Source organism: Rutidosis leptorrhynchoides, chromosome 8 (assembly GCF_046630445.1).
Source record: "Rutidosis leptorrhynchoides isolate AG116_Rl617_1_P2 chromosome 8, CSIRO_AGI_Rlap_v1, whole genome shotgun sequence".
Lineage (NCBI taxonomy): Eukaryota > Viridiplantae > Streptophyta > Magnoliopsida > Asterales > Asteraceae > Rutidosis > Rutidosis leptorrhynchoides.
In genome coordinates this window covers 285,119,085-285,139,272 of record NC_092340.1, presented here as the reverse complement: position 1 = coordinate 285,139,272, position 20,188 = coordinate 285,119,085, and the positions used below count along the sequence as shown (strand labels likewise).

The 20,188-nt window shown below is 36.1% G+C and overlaps 1 long non-coding RNA gene across 1 annotated transcript; it reads right to left on the bottom strand.

Moving 5' to 3' along the window:
- Positions 1–14,419: 14,419 nt before the first annotated feature.
- LOC139861953 (uncharacterized) lies at positions 14,420–19,356 on the bottom strand. Its single transcript, XR_011764022.1, has 4 exons — positions 19,287–19,356; positions 17,926–18,057; positions 17,132–17,207; positions 14,420–14,545 (listed from the first exon to the last, which is right to left on the bottom strand). It is a non-coding gene; the product is annotated as an uncharacterized lncRNA (long non-coding RNA).
- Between the last annotated feature and the right edge of the window lie 832 nt (positions 19,357–20,188).

Here is a 20,188-nt window from a genome sequence, read left to right as displayed (position 1 = left end):
TTAAGTTTGAACTGGAATCTACAGAAATTAATACCATAATTAATATTTTGTTAAAGGGTTTACTATAATGGCGACTTTAAATCCTATACCGACAAACTCTCTATTTGTTAAGCATGTGCATTCCTTACCAAATTATCTGAGAAACAAGTGGCCAGGCCGACAATGGAGAGGCATGATCCTTTTGGTTCCAATATAATTGGAGACTGTTCGGAAAATCAAACAACTAAGTCTGTGTATAATTGTCTTTCTTAGACGCCACTCAAGAATCTCAGATATCCTGACAGAATCAACGATTACCTTAACAAACAGAAAATTCAATCCTCGGCAGCGGCGCCAAAAACTCTACTTCCTTATGATATGACCAAAACGGACGGTTTTGTTTATGCGGTGTCGTTAGGTCGCAAAATGTCAGAATCAGTTACCAAAATAGAGTAGTGGTTTTATTATTTATATTTAGCTGGGTTTCCTAGCTATAGTTCACCTACTTGTATTCCTTTTAACGAGTAAGTGGTAAATATAACTCAGGTTCGTATTTTTGTATGTTTGCTCAGTAATGTGGGATAAAAGTGCCTAAATAGTTAACCCTAGTGACAAGTGGTAATAGATTAAGATTAACTAAAGGTAATATAAGCTATAAAGATAAAAAAGGATAGGTATGAAGAATAGAATTATGATGGGGAACTATCACGAGGGTTTAACTTCCTAGAACAAACACTAAACCTCAATCAACTGGGCTATGAACCTAACTGATTTGTCACTAAGATTTTAGGCTTTGAAGATTCTGGCTAAGACGGATATCCCCTACTCCTAACGTTAACCTCAGAAGGTTTAAACGGCCTTATGGAAAGAATCCTAGGTACATGAATAAAGTGGTATATCCCTAAAGGAAAGTCTCAACTTTTCTTAATCCTAGTTGGTCTAACTACAGTAATATTCCACCACTTAATACTAAGCTATGCTCTAACATTAACATGTGTGCAATCTTAGATATTCTAAGGTACTGCTAATTGGATTAGAGGTCTCTCCTTTGCGATCTCTTACTCAACCCCGGATCATCTTACAACATCTTAAGAACATTGCTTCTGACGCGAATCATGCTTTTGAGCAAGCCAATGTTCACTGAACTCTATATTGCCTACTCTAATCACAACCTAGATGGACAGCTCTTCTTTGACGATTAAATGGTTATTCGTACGTAGGTACTATATCCCTATTGTGACGTTAAGCACACATAACTACTTACCTTGTATCCTAGGGTTGATCAAGTCCTAATAATAGGTTATAGCCACGTGAATAAGCGGAAAGGGTGATCCATAAATTAGACTTCTAAACCTTCAAGGTTTCAGCATAACAATAGCATAAGTTTCAGATAAGGTATTCAACATGTAATACACATTTGTAACGGATAGATAAGCATGCAAGATGAAAGCAACTTAAAGTAACAAGATAACTTTATTAAATTAAGGAAAGCGTTCACCGTTTACAGACGAGATCTGGACCATTACAAGTGCTGACATCCTCTAGAACGTTCCTAGTACAATCTCTGGCGTTCGCCTCCGGGTACTAAATTTCCCGCTCGGAGGTGAGAAGGCTTTGAAAACTATAGTGAGAGAAAGTGTATTGTAGTGAGAGAGTGAAGAGAGGTGTGTTGAAAATGGATGACAAAAAGCCTTTATATAGAAGTGAAAAATGCCTGCAAACGGCTGGCAGGCCGTTTGGCAGGCCGTTTGGCAAGCCGTTTGCAAGGCCCGTTGGGCAAGGCAGCCCGTTTTTTATGCCCGTTTGTCTAGGCTGTTTGGCCGGCTGTTTTCTATAGTGGCAGGCCGTTTGGCCTGCCCTGATCAGCTTGTTTCCTGGATCGTAACTTGATTTCTTGTCTTCCACCGTTTTCGCTCTAAAATCTTCGTTATAGCTCCGATTCTCGTGATTCTTTTTGCATCGTGTTCGTAATTACTTAATTTACAAACTTAACCGACAAACGATTATTTTTCCGACAAAGTTTGGGACTTTATGCTTTTTGGGACTCAATATCGAGGGTAAAAATGTGACTTTTTAGCCAATATCACTAGCATTGTCTTTTTCCAGCTCAGTTTGGTAGATAGGACAACTTCCTTCTCTAATTGCCAACCTTTCCACAATGGAAACATTCGGCGTCTTTTGGGCTTTCCTTATTGGAAGGTGGAATAATTTCCCTGGCAAATGATTTATCATTTCCTTCCACAAAGTATTCGGCTTATTCTTTTTCAACCTTTTATCCTACTTCTCCTACTCATCGAACAACTTCCAATAAGTATTTTGTTGAGCAGCAGGAGCTGCGCAAACAGGAGGATCGGATAAGGGTTTTAATTTTGTTCAACTTCCATTTATGCTTGAGAACAGTTCTCAGGTTGCAGTGCCAGTCTAGGAAGTTTGAACATTGAGTTTATCCTTTTCCAACAAAGAAGGATGCATGTTTTGGTTTACGTTTTGATTATTTGACATTTACAACAGATATAAGATTCAATTTAGTATTTTCGATATAGAGCTTTAATAAATTAACTACCTAAGTTTTTATAGTTTAAAAAAAAAATTAATTTACGAAAGCCTAAGATCCACATAGAGGTTCCAAAGCCACATATGTTGATCAGCTAGCAGTTATGGAGTCTGTTGGTAGGTAGCGAGTACCAATTTCATTACAAGTACAACTCTTAGATCTTTATGGGACCTATAGATATATGTAGTCCAACAAACCACTATTATCTAATGGCATGTTTGTTCCATCCTTGCCTCAAACTCATGTCTCACGGTGAATACGATTAAGTCGTCCAATTTGGAAACAGTGGAAATTCACGCTAGTCTCACTAGATCGAAAAAATTCACCTCCTCACTATAATTAAGCCTAGTCTCACTAGATCAGCAAAATAACGAGGAGTGTTTGCAAGATCATTGGATGACATGACTTAAATTTGACGGGTATTTTAGAAAAAGTTCGTGTCAACGAATAATGCATGCACACAAGATTCGCTACACTATTAGTTAAAAAATATTTTAACCAATTATATATGTCGATTATGTTTGTGCGTCTAATTTGTTATGTAATCCATAGCATATAAAAATAACAAATACACAAACGTGTATCGTTTTAAAACAATTTTAAAAGATGTCGCCCATATATATTATTTGAGTTTTAAAATCATCAATTTTAAACTCGTTAGAGTTTAAATTTTAAAATCAGCAATTTTAATCTTTAAACTTGTTACATGTTTTATTTAACATTTCCATAAAAAAACATTTAGCATATACTATAATCAACAATTATATATAAAAATGCGAAAAAATAAAACATAATCATGCATCACACACATACATAGCCTAGCCCAAAATCCTATACTTGATCCCATGAGCCGACATGAGATCAAGAGGTCAAGCTAAGGACAATACCAATGCCCCCACTTGATTCAAGAACCAAGTGAAAACTTATGTCAAACGCCATTGTGTTAACTTGATCTATTCGTCATCTTCTGAGACAATCTCCATGTTGCATCTTTATCTTTAATCTTCATCTTGTTACATTTATTTAATTGATAAGTACAACTAATCTAATAATTTTACAATTTGAAATAAACCTAAATACAAAACTATGAAATTGAAAATAAATACATACAACTTTGGCTTCATGACCTCTCAATAAATCAATAACCAACGTGGCTTAAACTTGCCATGACCAACAATCACAACAATCACACAAAACCAAAACACATAGGTCGAGGCATTACATGCTATGTATGCAATCACATATGCTTGTCCATGGTTACAATGCATGGATATAACCATGGAATAAAACAATCAACAATTATAACAATATATATTCAAGCCATAACAATTAAATCGACAATTTAAAATAGCGATATTCTTTCAATCATATTTATGCGTCATGAGGTTAAGCCTAAATCAACTGAGTTGACTTTAAAAACCAAAATGGTTTTGACTTTCACCAATACACCACAGAGTTAGATCAAAAGAATGATCACCCGACACCTAAAACGGTATAAAAGCGGCTCTGATTACCACTAAAGGATAATCGTGTGTACTTTTAAATTTTTAAATGCAGCAGAATGATTAAAATAACATATTTTAATTTAATATATAAACTTTCAATTAAACATTCGCACGATTAATGGTTCCCAACAAGATCCAATTACATCAATAATAATTGTCAATTAACTAAATCACAAGTAGAGTTTAGATATACCTTTAGCGAGCGATGGAAGAACGGTAGAAACAATTGTCCACGTCTATGTTGAAACGTACATTCAAAGTGTATGAATATCTCTACGATTGATCCACAGAGCACGTCAATCAAACACCACAGACTGCTAGATCTTGAATCACCAAATAACCTTTCGAGTTGTTTTAGTTTCAATCGACAGCCACATAAAAAGACCAACAACCACTTTTATTTATTTATGTTTTGCGGCAAGAAAACCGTATTTGTTACGTTATTGCGGCAAGAATAAAAACAATTGAACAACAAATCATATTTGTTGTTTTATGTTATTGTGGCAGAGAAGCAAAATAAACAACAACCTTAGTTGTTATATTTTTCTTCGATAGGTATTAAAACAACAACCACCCTTTGATGTTTTTTAATTCCTTGAAGCTTTCAAAAACAATAACCTCCTTTTCTATTTCTTGTTTGCGGCAGCACCGTCACAAAGAAAAGGAGGAGCAATTATATATTTTTTATATTCTCATCTTCTTTTACTAAAGGGTTGTAACCCTTTTATTTGTTTAAATTGTCGGTGTACTAAAACAAAAAGAAGCCCGTTTATTTCTATTTTTTTATAAACAATATAGCCCATTAATACTTTTATATTTAATTAAACTATATTTTTTCGAACTATGGGTTACAATTATATATCAACAATATATAATAATTGATGATTATAAATATGTATATACGATAAATACATATAACCGGATATCTAAGTGCTCATTATATATAAGCGGTAGAATAGAATTGTCTTATGACGTGCACACTAAACCAACATGTTCCACGCCTGTCTCTCATCGGAATCACTTTATAATTTTTAGACCATGTTTAGTACGGTACCTTTTTAATTGTCCATACAGAATACTGTAGTTAGCCAATGAGTGGTTCTATTTCGATTTACTTATTCACTTATTAAATTTAAACAAGATGTTTCTTCTAAATAAAAACAAAATCATTAAAAGATTATATCAATTAATTTACTTTAAAGATTATAATTAATTTACTTTAAAGATTATAAGAAAAAGTTGTTTAACAAAATAAAATAAATCTCATCTCATTACAAGATTATATCATTACTTTAAAATTTTAAACTAATGAGATTTTTTTTATTGATGAAAACATTAATAAGATTTTAAAAGATTATATCAAAGATTATAAAAAAAAAAAAGACATTACAACATTATACGAGTCGCTATATATTTCTCGTGATTTGACAAATGTCTTTGCCAAATTGTACATCTAAATGTACTATGCTTATTACGATAGGGTAAAAAGAATAGCCTCCCTTCTTAGCGTGCCATCCAAAATCGCCACAAAGTTCCAACTACAACCATCCTTCTTCGTGGATCTTCTTAAATTCCTTGGCAAGTGAGTTTGAAACGTTTCAAAACTCACTGTAACAGACTCCTTATTCTCAATAATCTTGTATGTACCATTTGAAAATGCGTAAACCGGGTGATCCTTATTGGCTATCACACTAATATTGAACCTCCCCAACTGTAGGGTCTGTTCAATATCACCCATTTTTTTAAACTTTGTTGTTAAACTCATACTTGCGTTAGTAGCAATGGAGTTATTATTTAGGAAAAGGAAACCTACATCTAAATCCTTAATTCCTACTTCTACCTTTAAACTCCTTACATCGAATACAAGACGGATTATAATTAGGTACAAAAAGAAGGGGGGGATTGGCGAAGACAGTAGGGTGGCTTAGGGGTGCTCAACCACCCCCAGCTTTGTTCATTCGAAACAAATATTTAGTATCTTAATTTGAGAAAATTATCTTAACCAATCGGTCCAATAGTCAATTAGTAATCTTAAATTTTTCTGTATTACGAGTCTAGTTATTCTATATTTTACTAGCCCAACCTCACAATATATTTAAATGAAATTCCATTTATAGATTCAACTACTATATTATAAGATCTTACTACACAATATACGAAATAAAATCTAATGTCATTCCAGACTTTCTCTAAAAGTTTTTTTAATTATTTTTTCTTTAATAATTTACGTTAAAGTTCATATATATATATATATATATATATATATATATATATATATATATATATATATATATATATATATATATTATTATTATTATTATTTACTACATACTACTAAAATTATTAACGAAAATTTATTAAATATAAAGGAAAGATAAATTAAAAATGGATAGCATTTGTGAATATTTTTTTATGAAGGAAATAAAATGAAAACACAAAACATGAAATTAAAAGAAAGGAAGTGAAAGAAAATAAATGGAAAGAAAAGGAAACAAAAGAAAACAAAAGGAAATGAAAGGAAACAAATAGAAATAAAGGAAACAAAAGGAAATGTAAGGAAATTTAAGGAAATAAATAATATTCACAATGATTTTATTTGATATACTTTACATCTAAAAATAAAACGATTAGAAAGGAAAGTTATGTTATTTTATTATAGCATATAATAATATGCATTACTATTACTATTCTTTAAAAATAAGTCGAGCCCCCCTTAACTTAAAGTTCTAGCTCCGCCTCTGATGGATGGAACTATAAATATAAAAATCGCAGCACGTGGTGGGATGTCGTTGTCGTAGTTCGGTTCTGGTGGAGGTGGAGGTGTTACTTGCATGTTTGAATCATTAACACTTCTTTCAAATCAATATACGACCAACTATTAATACTTATTTCACACTTTTTGAGGTATTGTTATCTTATTCGGGGAGTTAAATGTAAGACTTCGAGTGTGGAAGTGTAGAGGTGAACTTACCAAGACTAAAATTGTGGTTTTTACGTGGTTGCTGCAGCATACCGGTAGATTTGATGGTTTTAATTAATAAATAAAAATATGTTTTGAGAAGTATTTTTGAAAAACCATGAGTGTGGTGGTTGAATGGTTATGACTCTGTGAAACAACCCAACTCGTATTCCATACGATAATTTTTTTTTATATTACACATTTACGCGCCAATAAAATATGTAAACCATTCCACAAGTTCCATTTAAAACGTACCACAATTTAAATGTTTACAAGGCACGAAGGCCATTAATTAATTTTAATACAAGTTCGACCCACTACAAATGATAGTTTATAATCCAAATGATACTTCGAGCAGGGTTTGGGACTAAACTACCCAAAATGTTAGGCCAACTTCCAAAAGCTCCAACGAAACATCATCAAAGGACACCTAGTGCCCAACAACCCCTTTTTCCATATCCGCACCTGCATCTAAAAAGATAAACAACGAGAGGGGTAAGCTAATTGCTTAGTGAATGCAATAATTATACATGTTCATATATAATCTACTTACTTGCAATCACTTATACAATACCACATACAAGCTAGCAATTCGATACTCATGCAAACATCATGCATAAACTACTATCCACAATTCACAAAAGCTAGCCACAACAATAGCATATAGTTTACAATTTAATATGCTAGATACGAATTCACACAGCCATGGTTAACCAATCGTACAAGGGAACGGTACTCGTAAAAGACCGTCGAATTTCATAACATCGATTAGTGTTACTTAAACACCGCGTAATCACTAATCCCCCGGGTGATGTCTTGAACACCGCGACTAACTCACCCTCCATGACAATGTGGCGTCTTGAACACTGCGACGATTCCACACGTCAATCAAAACCATGAGTGGTGCCTTGAACACCGCAGCATCTACTCCCATGACAATGTGGCGTCTTGAACACCGCGACGATACCACATGTCAATCAAACAATGAGTAGTGTCTTGAACATCGCCACAATACTACTCGTTACATAGAATGTGGTGTCTTGAACACCACGACAATGCCACATTCATACTACACAAATAAATACATTATATACGTACACGCATAATTATTCCACTCACCTTGACACAAGGATGATGATTATGCACTTTCGAACTTCAAAGCAATGTACCTAATACATTAAGTACACTTTCAATACACAAACTAGTGGAACTAGCCATATTACATACACTTGAGCATTTAATGACCCAATTTGCATTAAATAACTCAACTACACCAAAACCCTCCATAAATGGCCAAGACACATATTAAATCACTAAAGCTAGTGATTTAAAGTCTACCAAACTAGGTCAACATTACTCTTTTGACCTATTTTAATACTTAAACTTACAATTTTAGTCAAACATGACCCATTTACAATTCTTCCTTCAATTACAAGTGCATTAGTGACTTAAAACACCATTTAACACTTACAATCTCAAATCATAAGACCAAACCCTAGATTATAGCTATTTAGGGTTCCCTTTCATCAACATAACACAAATTCACCCATATTGCCCCCAAATGGGTCTTACAAGTTCCAAATGAACTAAACCCTAGCATAAACTAATTAAAGCTCAAAATATGGAGTTAAAACTTACCAACACTATCCACTTATAGCTAAGAACAAGGAGAACAACTTTAATTCTTGCTCCAAGGTTTGATTCACAAATCTCCACTCTCAAATCTCACTTGAAATCAAATTGGTTTTTAAGTTTTGAGAGAAATTAGAGAAAGAAAATGAAAAAGAAATGAATAATAGAGGTTAAGTGGCTGAGACTTAAAGTCTCCATCAGATCTATACGCAAAAAGACGATTTTACCCTTAAACCACTTATTTTAAAAACAAAATCCGAACCAGTTCACCCAGTGGGTCGCGGCGCGGCAAAAAACGTATTTTACGAGCTATCTTAAATCATTCCTGACTCAGATTCTAGTTATTGGTCACGGCGTGGCCTTCTACTCCGCGGCGCGACATTTAAAGGAAAACTCGACCCTTCTTAACATGCCTCCTGACTCTGGTTTGAGTTCAATGTCGCGGCGCGACAAAGGCTTCCGCTGCGCGGCAATGGCCTTCAACTGGCCCATTCAACAACTTACACAACTTAACAATTTATTCAACTTGTACTCCTTGTTCACGCTTCCTATGCACGTCTAAACTTCATATCTAGGTCTCACATGACTTATCACCATTAAAACTCATGTACAAACTCATGCATGCACACATTCTCAAGTATTTATACATATACGTTTATACAACAACTAATACAACAATTTATTTAGTCACATAAATGAACGAGTTACAAGCGTACAAATAATTAAGTTTGTACCTTTAAATATGTACGGGAAAAACGGAATGTTACAACTCTCCCCCACTTGAATCGGAGCGCGTCCTCGCGATCCAAGCCGCATGACAAGCCGAAAGATAAACCAAGACAAACTCTTCGGATTCCCACGTAAACTCGGAACCCTTTCGATTTCGCCATTGCACCTTGTAAGTTCTAACTTCCTTGTTACGCAACAATTTAACCTTTTCATCAAGAATGGCTATCGGCTCTTCAACATATTCTAGCTTATTATTCAACGCAATTTCGTCTAACGGCACCCAAGTCGAGTCATCCGCAAGACACCTACGGAGATTGGAAACATGAAACGTATTATGGATCCCCGCAAGCTCTTCGGGCAACTCTAGTCTATAAGCAACCTCACCAACACGTTCCAAAACCTTGAAAGGACCAATAAATCGAGGAGCTAACTTTCCTCGCTTTCGAAAGAGGATAACACCCTTCCATGGAGAAACCTTAAGCATCACCATGTCACCTTCTTGAAATTCGACCGTTCTTCTACCTTTATCGGCATAAGATTTTTGTCTATCTTGCGCCGCCTTAAGTCGAGCCCGAATCATCTCAATCTTACTATTCGTCTCTAGGACTAAATCGGTACTCCCGATTTCTCGTTGTCCCACTTCACCCCAACAAATAGGAGTTCGACACCTACGCCCATAAAGCATCTCATAAGGTGGCATTCCAATACTAGTGTGGTAACTATTATTGTACGAGAATTCCACCAATGGTAAGTGCTCATCCCAACTACCGCCGAAATCAATAACACACGCCCTTAACATATCCTCCAACGTTTGGTTCGTACGCTCGGTTTGACCGTCTTTTTGAGGATGATACGCCGTGCTCATTTTCAATTGAGTACCCATATCTTCATGAAACTTATTCCAAAACTGAGACGTGAAACGAGTATCTCGATCCGAAACAATAGATATAGGAACCCCATGTCTCGATATCACCTCCTTGATAAACAACTTGGACAAAGTCTCCGACGATATCGTTTCCCGAATGGGAAGAAATAAAGCACTCTTCGTCAATCTATCAACTATCACCCAAATCGTATCATATTGGGTTCTCGCCGTCTTTGGTAACTTGGTAATGAAGTCCATGGTAATGTGCTCCCATTTCCATTACGGGACTTCCAATGGTTGCAACTTACCGTACGGCTTTTGGTGTTCGGCTTTAATTTGCAAACACGTGACACATTGTTCAACATACTTAACAACATCACGTTTCATGCCCGACCACCAATACTCCTTCTTTAAATCAAGGTACATTCTCGTCGCACCCGGATGAATGGAATATTTTGACTTATGTGCTTCATCAAGGAGCACTTGTCGGTAACCACCCATCTTAGGCACCCACACTCTTCCTTGAAAAGATAACAAGCCGTGCGGGCCTAAAGTAATAGACTCCATTTGCCCCACGATTCGTTCCTCATGCTTGTTGTTGACAAAAGCCTCAATTTGAATCTCACCAAGCTTTACAAGGAAATCGTTAGTAATAATCATGCGTAACGATCCTACTCGTATTGCCGGATGTTGACTCTTTCGACTTAGCACATACGCGACCACGTTCGCCTTACCCGGATGATATAGTATCTCACAATCATAATCCTTTACCACATCCATCCACCTACGTTGACGATAATTCAAAGCTCGTTGATCAAAGAGATGTTTCAAACTCTTATGATCCGAATAGATTGTACACTTGACACCATACAAGTAGTGGCGCCAAATTTTCAACGCATGTACCACCGCCGCCAATTCAAGATCATGAGTCGGGTATTTCTTTTCGTGTTCCTTTAATTGTCGAGAGGCGTAAGCGATGACTTTACCCCTTTGCATTAGAACACACCCGAGCCCATTTAAAGAAGCATCACAATAAACCGTCATGTTTTCTACCCCTTCCGGCAACATTAACACCGGAGCTTGACACAACTTCTCTTTTAACAATTGAAAAGCAATTTCTTGCTCGTTTTCCCAATTGAACCTTACGTTCTTCCTTGTCAACTTCGTCAAAGGAGAAGCAATCTTAGAAAAGTGTTAGATAAACCGACGACAATAACCGGCCAATCCGAGAAAACTTTGGATTTCCGTAGGCGTAGTCGGTCGTCCCCAACTCTTCACCGTCTCAATCTTCCCCGGATCTACTTGAATACCTTCTTTATTCACAATATGGCCAAGGAATTGAACTTCCCTTAGCCAAAATTCACATTTGGAGAATTTTGCATACAACTTCTCCTTCCGTAACGTCTTCAATACTTCACGCAAATGGTGTTCATGTTCCTTCATACTCTTAGAATAAACAAGTATGTCGTCAATGAACACAATTACTGACTTGTCCAACATAGGTTGGCACACGCGGTTCATAAGATCCATGAATGCCGCCGGTGCATTCGTAAGACCAAAAGGCATAACTACAAACTCAAAATGCCCGTAACGGGTTCGAAAAGCCATTTTCTCTACGTCTTCCTCACGGACCCGCACTCGATGATAGCCGGACCGTAAGTCAATCTTAGAAAAATACGTTGCACCTTGGAGTTGGTCAAACAAATCGTCAATCCGAGGCAATGGATAACGATTCTTGATCGTCACTTTGTTCAACTCCCGATAATCGATGCACATCCGCATACTACCATCTTTCTTCTTCACAAACAAAACCGGAGCACCCCATGGCGAGGAAGTCGGTCGAATAAAACCCTTCTCAAGAAACTCTTGGGTTTGATTTAACAACTCTTGCATTTCCGTCGGCGCTAAACGATAAGGAGTTTTAGCAATGGGAATAGCCACCGGAACCAACTCAATGCGAAATTCAACTTGTCTTTCCGCCGAAACACCTGGTAACTCATCCGTAAAAATGTCTTCAAATTCATTTACCACCGAAATTTCACGAATGGGTGGTGGCTCATCACGAGTATCAACAACATGGGCAAGGAAAACCATGCCACCACTAACAAGGAAACGACGTGCCAGTGCAAAAGTGCATATCGGCACAAGTCTTCTTCGCTTATCGCCATGAATAATTAACTCTCTCCCACTTGGGGTCTTCACATGAATGAATTTATCATGGCATGCAATATCGGCTCTATTACGATCGAGCCAATCCATACCAACAACAATATCAAAATCACCCAAAGTCATCGGAATGAGATCGATTTCAAAAGTTTCGGTACCAAACACAACATTACAATTTTTACAAACATCAACCCCTAACACCGTTTTACCATCCGATATTTCGACTTCTACCGGATGACTTAACTTAGCTAGCGGTTTATTCAACTCAGGCACAAATCTTAGAGACACAAACGACAAGTTAGCACCACTATCAAAAAGTATACGTGTCGGACTAGAGTTAACCGTGAAAGTACCTGAGACGACTTCATTTGATTGTTTGGCTTCTTCATTCGTCATCAAGTAGTTGCGACCCCTAGCCGTACCCGCCGCTTTCTCCAATTTCTTAAAATGATCATTGTTCAAATTGGGACATTCCGGCCTCTTATGCCCTTCTTTACCACAATTATAACAAGTGAGTTTGGTTGTAGAAGGAGGGTTGGTGCAATCACGGGCCATATGTCCCTTTCGTCCACAATTGTGACAAGAATAACGGAACTCTCCGGGAACAGTTTTCTTGACACTACCGACACTCTCGGTTGCACCCTTACTCTTCTTGTTCGAATGACTTGTAGCTTCGAACTTCCTCTTGCCAAAAGTAAAGCCACTCTTTCTTAACACGAGTGCCTCAAAACCTTTGGCCATATTAAACAACTCATCGAAACTCTTCACCACGTTCACACTAATCTTCTCTTGATAACTATCATTCAAGATTCGATAGAAATCTTCTTTCAACATTTTATCATTCCCGACATACTCCGGGCAAAATTGGGTCTTGGACAAAAACACGGATTTGAGAGTGTTCAAATCCATCGACCTTTGCCTCAAGGAACGTAACTCATCCTTAAGCCTAGTAAGATCGGCCGGAGTTCGGTATTCATCGAAAAACTCCGCCTTGAACTCGTTCCAAGTAAAATCCATGCATTGTTCTTCACCATAGACTTGGATTTTCGCGTCCCACCACAATTTAGCATCGCCTCTTAACATGCTACAACCATATCTCTTCTTTTTTTCGAGAGGGCATTCACATGTACGAAAGGCCCCCTCCATATCGGAGATCCAACGGGCACTCTTAAGTGGGTCCCGTTCACCATCGAAGGTGGGAGGTTGAGAGTCCTTGAAATTCTTATAAAAGAAGTCCCGTCTCCCCACATTATCCCCTTGTAGAACAAGCTTAACTTGTTCCCTAACCACATTAACTAGTTGCTCGTCGATCGTATCTAGAAACATCTTCTTAATGTCTTCGATAAACTCTGCTTTTTGACGTTTAAAGATGGCCTCAACTTTGGCCGTGAATTCGGGGTCCTCGCTCGTGCCCCCATTATCGGTGTCGTGTCCATTTCTCATCTTCATTCTATAAAACGAAAGAGGTTAAACAACGAATGAAAAGACATGACACGCATATATATACATATACACCTTACCTCCCCATCTTGCTCAACAATCGTCGTACATCGCTCATTTGACACGATTTGCATCCGTAACAATGGTAGCTAGTCATTGCTATGCGAGCACGTCGCATTAACTCGTTAGTACAACGTCTATCTCGCTTGATGATTACAACTACAACACAAAACAATTAGTGCATGGTTAGATCACATAAACCTAAGCACTAACAATTCCCGATCCGACCCGAAGTCCTACAAGTCCCGCATAAAAGCGCATACACAATAAAGTCTAAATCTAGGCACCTATCTCAAGTCGCCTAAATCCCTTAGACCATGCTCTAATACCACTTGAAACAACCCAACCCGTATTCCATACGATAAATTTTTTTTTTATATTACACATTTACGCGCCAATAAAATATGTAAACCATTCCACAAGTTCCATTTAAAACGTACCACAATTTAAATGTTTACAAGGCACGAAGGCCATTAATTAAGTTTAATACAAGTTCGACCCACTACAAATGATAGTTTATAATCCAAACGACACTTCGAGCATAGTTTGGGACTAAACTACCCAAAACGTTAGGCCAACTTCCAAAAGCTCCAACGAAACATCATCAAAGGACACCTAGTGCCTAACAACCCCTTTTCCCCTATCCGCACCTGCATCTAAAAAGATAAACAACGAGAGGGGTAAGCTAATTGCTTAGTGAATGCAATAATTATACATGTTCATATATAATCTACTTACTTGAAATCACTTACACAATACCGCATACAAGCTAGCAATTCGATACCCATGCAAACATCATGCATAAACTACTATCCACAATTCACAAAAGCTAGCTACAACAATAGCATATAGTTCACAATTTAATATGCTAGATACGAATTCACACAACCATGGTTAACCAATCGTACAAGGGAACGGTACTCGTAAAAGACCGTCGGAGTTCATAACATCCATTAGTGTTACTTAAAAATCGCGTAATCACTAATCCCCCGGGTGATGTCTTGAACACCGCGACTAACTCACCCCCCATGACAATGTGGCGTCTTGAACACCGCGACGATTCCACACGTCAATCAAAACCATGACTGGTGCCTTGAACACCGCGGCATCCACTCCCATGACAATGTGGCGTCTTGAACACCGCGACGATACCACATGTCAATCAAACAATGAGTAGTGTCTTGAACACCGCGACAATACTACTCGTTACATAGAATGTGGTGTCTTGAACACCGCGACAATGCCACATTCATACTACACAAATAAATACATTATATACGTACACGCATAATTATTCCACTCACCTTGACACAAGGATGATGATTATGCACTTCCGAACTTCAAAGCAATGTACCTAATACATTAAGTACACTTTCAATACACAAACTAGTGGAACTAGCCATATTACATACACTTGAGCATTTAATGACCCAATTTGCATTAAATAACTAAACTACACCAAAACTGCCCATAAATGGCCAAGACACATATTAAATCACTAAAGCTGGTGATTTAAAGTCTACTAACATTAACTAACGCAAACTTAGGGTAATTCATACCCATTTTGCCCAAACTAGGTCAACATTACTCTTTTGACCCATTTTAATAATTAAACTTACAATTTTAGTCAAACATGACCCGTTTACAATTCTTCCTTCAATTACAAGTGCATTAGTGACTTAAAACACCATTTAACACTTAAAACCTCAAATCATAAGACCAAACCCTAGAATATAGCTATTTAGGGTTCCCTTTCATCAACATAACCCAAATTCACCCATATTGCCCCCAAATGGGTCTTACAAGTTCCAAATGAACTAAACCCTAGCATAAACTAATTAAAACTCAAAATATGGAGTTAAAACTTACCAACACTATCCACTTGTAGCTAAGAACAAGGAGAATAACTTTAATTCTTGCTCCAAGGTTTGATTCACAAATCTCCACTCTCAAATCTCACTTGAAATCAAATGAGTTTTTAAGTTTTGAGAGAAATTAGAGAAAGAAAATGAAAAAGAAATGAATAATAGAGGGTAAGTGGCTGAGACTTAAAGTCTCCATCAAATCTATACGCGAAAAGATGATTTTGCCCTTGAACCACTTATTTTAAAAACAAAATCCGGAACCAGTTCACCCAGTGGGTCGCGGCGCGGCCCCAATTGTCGCGGCGCGGAAAATAACATATTTTACGAGCTGTCTTAAATCATTCCTGACTCAGATTCTAGTTATTGGTCGCGACGCGGCCTTCTACTCCGCGGCGCGACATTTAAAGGAAAACTCGACCCTTCTTAACATGCCTCCTGACTCTGGTTTGAGTTCAATGTCGCGGCGCGACAAAGGCTTCGGCGGCGCGGCAATGGCCTTCAACTGGCCCATTCGACAACTTACACAACTTAACGATTTATTCAACTTGTACTCCTTGTTCACGCTTCCTATGCACGTCAAAACTTCATATCTAGGTCTCACATGACTTATCACCATTAAAACTCATGTACAAACTCATGCATGCACACATTCCCAAGTATTTATACATATACATTTATACAATAACTAATACAACAATTTATTTAGTCACATAAACGAACGAGTTACAAGCGTACAAAAAATTAAGTTTGTACTTTTAAATATGTACGGGAAAAACGGGATGTTACACTCTGGCCTTCCATAGTGGAGGTCATGGGTTCGATTCCAGGCACCCACAGTTATCCACTCATGGCCACAGAGGCTCGCCTGCAATGACTCCGGGCTGCTCGCGTAGCGAGTAGTCGCCCTGGGATTAGTCAAGTTGACCGTTTAGATACCCATGTTATAAAAAAAAAGAAGTATTTTTGAAAGTACAATTTCTTAAATACTTACTAATTAAATTACTATACCTTCTTAAATAACTTTCCATCATATCCCATGCTTCACATTTTTTTCACCCATAACCCAAACGAAATTTACTTCGTGAAACGTACAATAATACAATACAATTATATTTATAATTATATATATTTTTAAAGTACAAAACCATTGAAAAAAACATAGCTTAATTGTTCTTGTACATTTTGTTCATATTAATCAAATTATATCTTGCTTTACAAAAATAAAAAAAAAAAAAAGAAAAAAAGAAAGAAAAAAAAAGCAATATCTAATGCAGTATGAATGTGAGATGTATCGTAATTAAAATTTATATATGATTAGGAGTTTTCGTTTTTTTCTTCCAAAAAAAGAAAAAGAACAAAAGGGTAGTAAGTGATTACCATATTATTGTTGTTATTGTCCGCAGCAACATGATTCCCGTTCATGTTTCTCATCTCAATTTCCGCCATCCTGCTACTGTACAAAAAGATGATCGAGTTGAAATGTATAGATTCAGTTGATTTCGTGTTTGTGTAGGTGTTTGTTTATGTATGCGTATGAATATTGAAGGTGATGAACATATGATATTATGATGATGATAAGAATATAAATTATGCTAATATATAGTTTGGTACACAAGTTGAGAGGGAATTGAAGAGGTTATTAGTATGTGTGTTGTGACTAACGGGATGGCTCCCTTAATAATGATGGTGAAGGTGTATATATAGGTGGTTATGTATACACCTCGTACAAAGTTTTGGATATGGAGTAGTAAGAGATAATATACAGTTTGTATATTATATTATAAATATTTAAAGATAAGGTTTATAGATATACTAGATTTAAAAGCATGTGCGTTGCACGACGACTCTTAGTCAAACAAACTGAAAACATAAAATGTTATATCAATTAACGATATGATAAAACTCCAAACTCGTATCTATCTCTAAATGTAATAACATTATGGTAATTGACTCGCTTACCTGGTAATGTCATTAACTTATAGCTTGTAAATTAAATGGTAAGTGTTTGATAATAAAAGGATTTAAACATTAACTATATTAAAGTTGGGTCCGTTGTATAAAGTGAATACTACAACAATGTATATTTATAGAGATACAATAGACATGTCACCTTTACATATATTTAGATGTAAAAAAAATGGTTGTTGTGAGTAGATGACATAGTAATGTACCTTCTTGCGATGACCAGTCTTGATGATAGTATTCCTTTTGTGATGACCATGATCAATACCTTGTTCAGAAGTGGACTATGAATCTAAATCAGATGTATGATAAAGTAAGGTACCCGCAGTACAATAAAGTACCTGCAATACAAATTAACTGTCAACTTATACGTTGAGGTCTTCAAATCGACATGTTTGATATTACAAATATAAACAACAACATTCTATTAGTATATTAATGTGGATATTTTTAATCCTGTCTAAATGTTATAAATGTAAAAAATTGAAGGGAACATGTATATATATAATGATGATAGTATATGGTTATGGTCGAAGGTCGATGTACATTCATCTGAAAAATTGATGATATTAGATATATTAAGATAGTTTTTGACAACAGTTTAAAACTCATTTAGAGTTGGCAAATCCAAACATATCATATACCATTTTGAAGCCTGTTGGGTTTACTTTCTAACACAATTATCAGTTTTCATCAAAACCTAACCAAATACAACTTATGAGCCCGCAAAGTAGGCTTGAGAGTCATTTTGACACTTTTTATTAAGCCTGATGGTATGTACAACTTTTTATTAATAGCTATAAACAGCAGCAACATCCGTTTTTTATAACAGTTTAAAACCCATTTAGACTCGACAAAGCCAAACATATCATATACAATTTTCAAACCTGTTGGGTCTACTTTCCGTCACAATTATTAGTTTTTAGTAAAACCTAACTATTTTCAACTTATGAGCTCGCAAAATAGGCTCGAGAGTCATTTTGTCACTTTTTATTCAACATGACCCCAAAATTGATTGATGACCCAAATCATTATCCAATGTATCCGAGTGACCCAAAAGTACTCGACATGTCCAAAAACATATTTTAAACGTGTTGATAATTTCAAATCCTCAAAGTTTACCCAAACGGTTCAAATTATAGACAATAACATATGAATGAGTCAAAATGACTCCTTTAACCAAAATACACTCAAAACTGATTTTTAAAACATCAACACTTGACAATACTTTTGACACGATATAATGAATATGTAAAAAACTACAAATACCCAATTTGACACCATACGGCCCAAATGGGTCAGGGGTCCAAATAGACGACTAAAACACTATTTAGAGTTATAACACTAGAACAATAGTCATTTGCCGACTTAAACCATTGGTTTAACATCTTTTTTAATTGACTACCTATAATATCGGTGAATGTTTTTGATTACTTGTATGTTTTTAATTACTTATATGTTTTTGCAAAAGTCGCAGTAAATGATGGGTATTGTTCAACCTCTATGAATAAGTAATAAAATCGGATACATTCATTCTATAACTACTTGTCATATATTTATGAATACCTACTTGGCTGTGTATCTAGTAGCCATATTTGCGTTCAGTGTAGCTTCTTCAACACTTCCATCCGATATTCTTTTAATCACAAATTCTTCACCCTTGCATTCTGGACAGAGCCCTGAGTCACCACAATCGTCATAAGTGATCGTTTGAACAACCTGTACAACTTTCAGAACAATATCATGATACAGTATATTAAAAACTCAAAACCTTAAGTCAACTTCCATCATTCAAATTAAGTAGATGATAAATGATGAGAAAATCTGACAACTCATTGACCCCAATTGACTTTGTTGACCATAAATGATGAGAAAATCACAATTAGTTTTGATGAACGCTACACCTTTTATAATTCAAATATATCTTCCAGCCCATTAAAACAATTCGACAGGTTCCTAACAATACATATTTTGGCCAAAACATAAAGTTACTTGTTTTGAACCAAACCCATTTTGCCAACTTGTTGTGCTCCATTATGAGGCCTACTATCCACTCGAACACTTGAAGGGCTGGTGGAGTTGTTTTACATGTTATAATAAAATAAGCATTACCAGTCCAATACTGATTGAATGTAAATACATAGTCTGTACAAAATAGTAAACGTCAAACAAAATCACTGACCTTTTTTAGCATATAATGGTCATAATAGTAGATATTTTACCAATTAAAATAATCTATACGCTAAATATGATGCCTAAAATGTTTGTTTGCCATGATTAAGACCAGAAAGTCTCATTTTCGTGAATGGATAAAGTATTTGTTTGTGAGTTAGCCCACCAAGAACTAACTAATTTTAACCCGTTCTAACAACTAAAAAGACCTGGTTAAGTGAAACCATTTTGACGTTAGCAAACACCCTTTAGCCACCTCAAGGATACTAATTGTTGTCACACATGACAATAACATGGTTA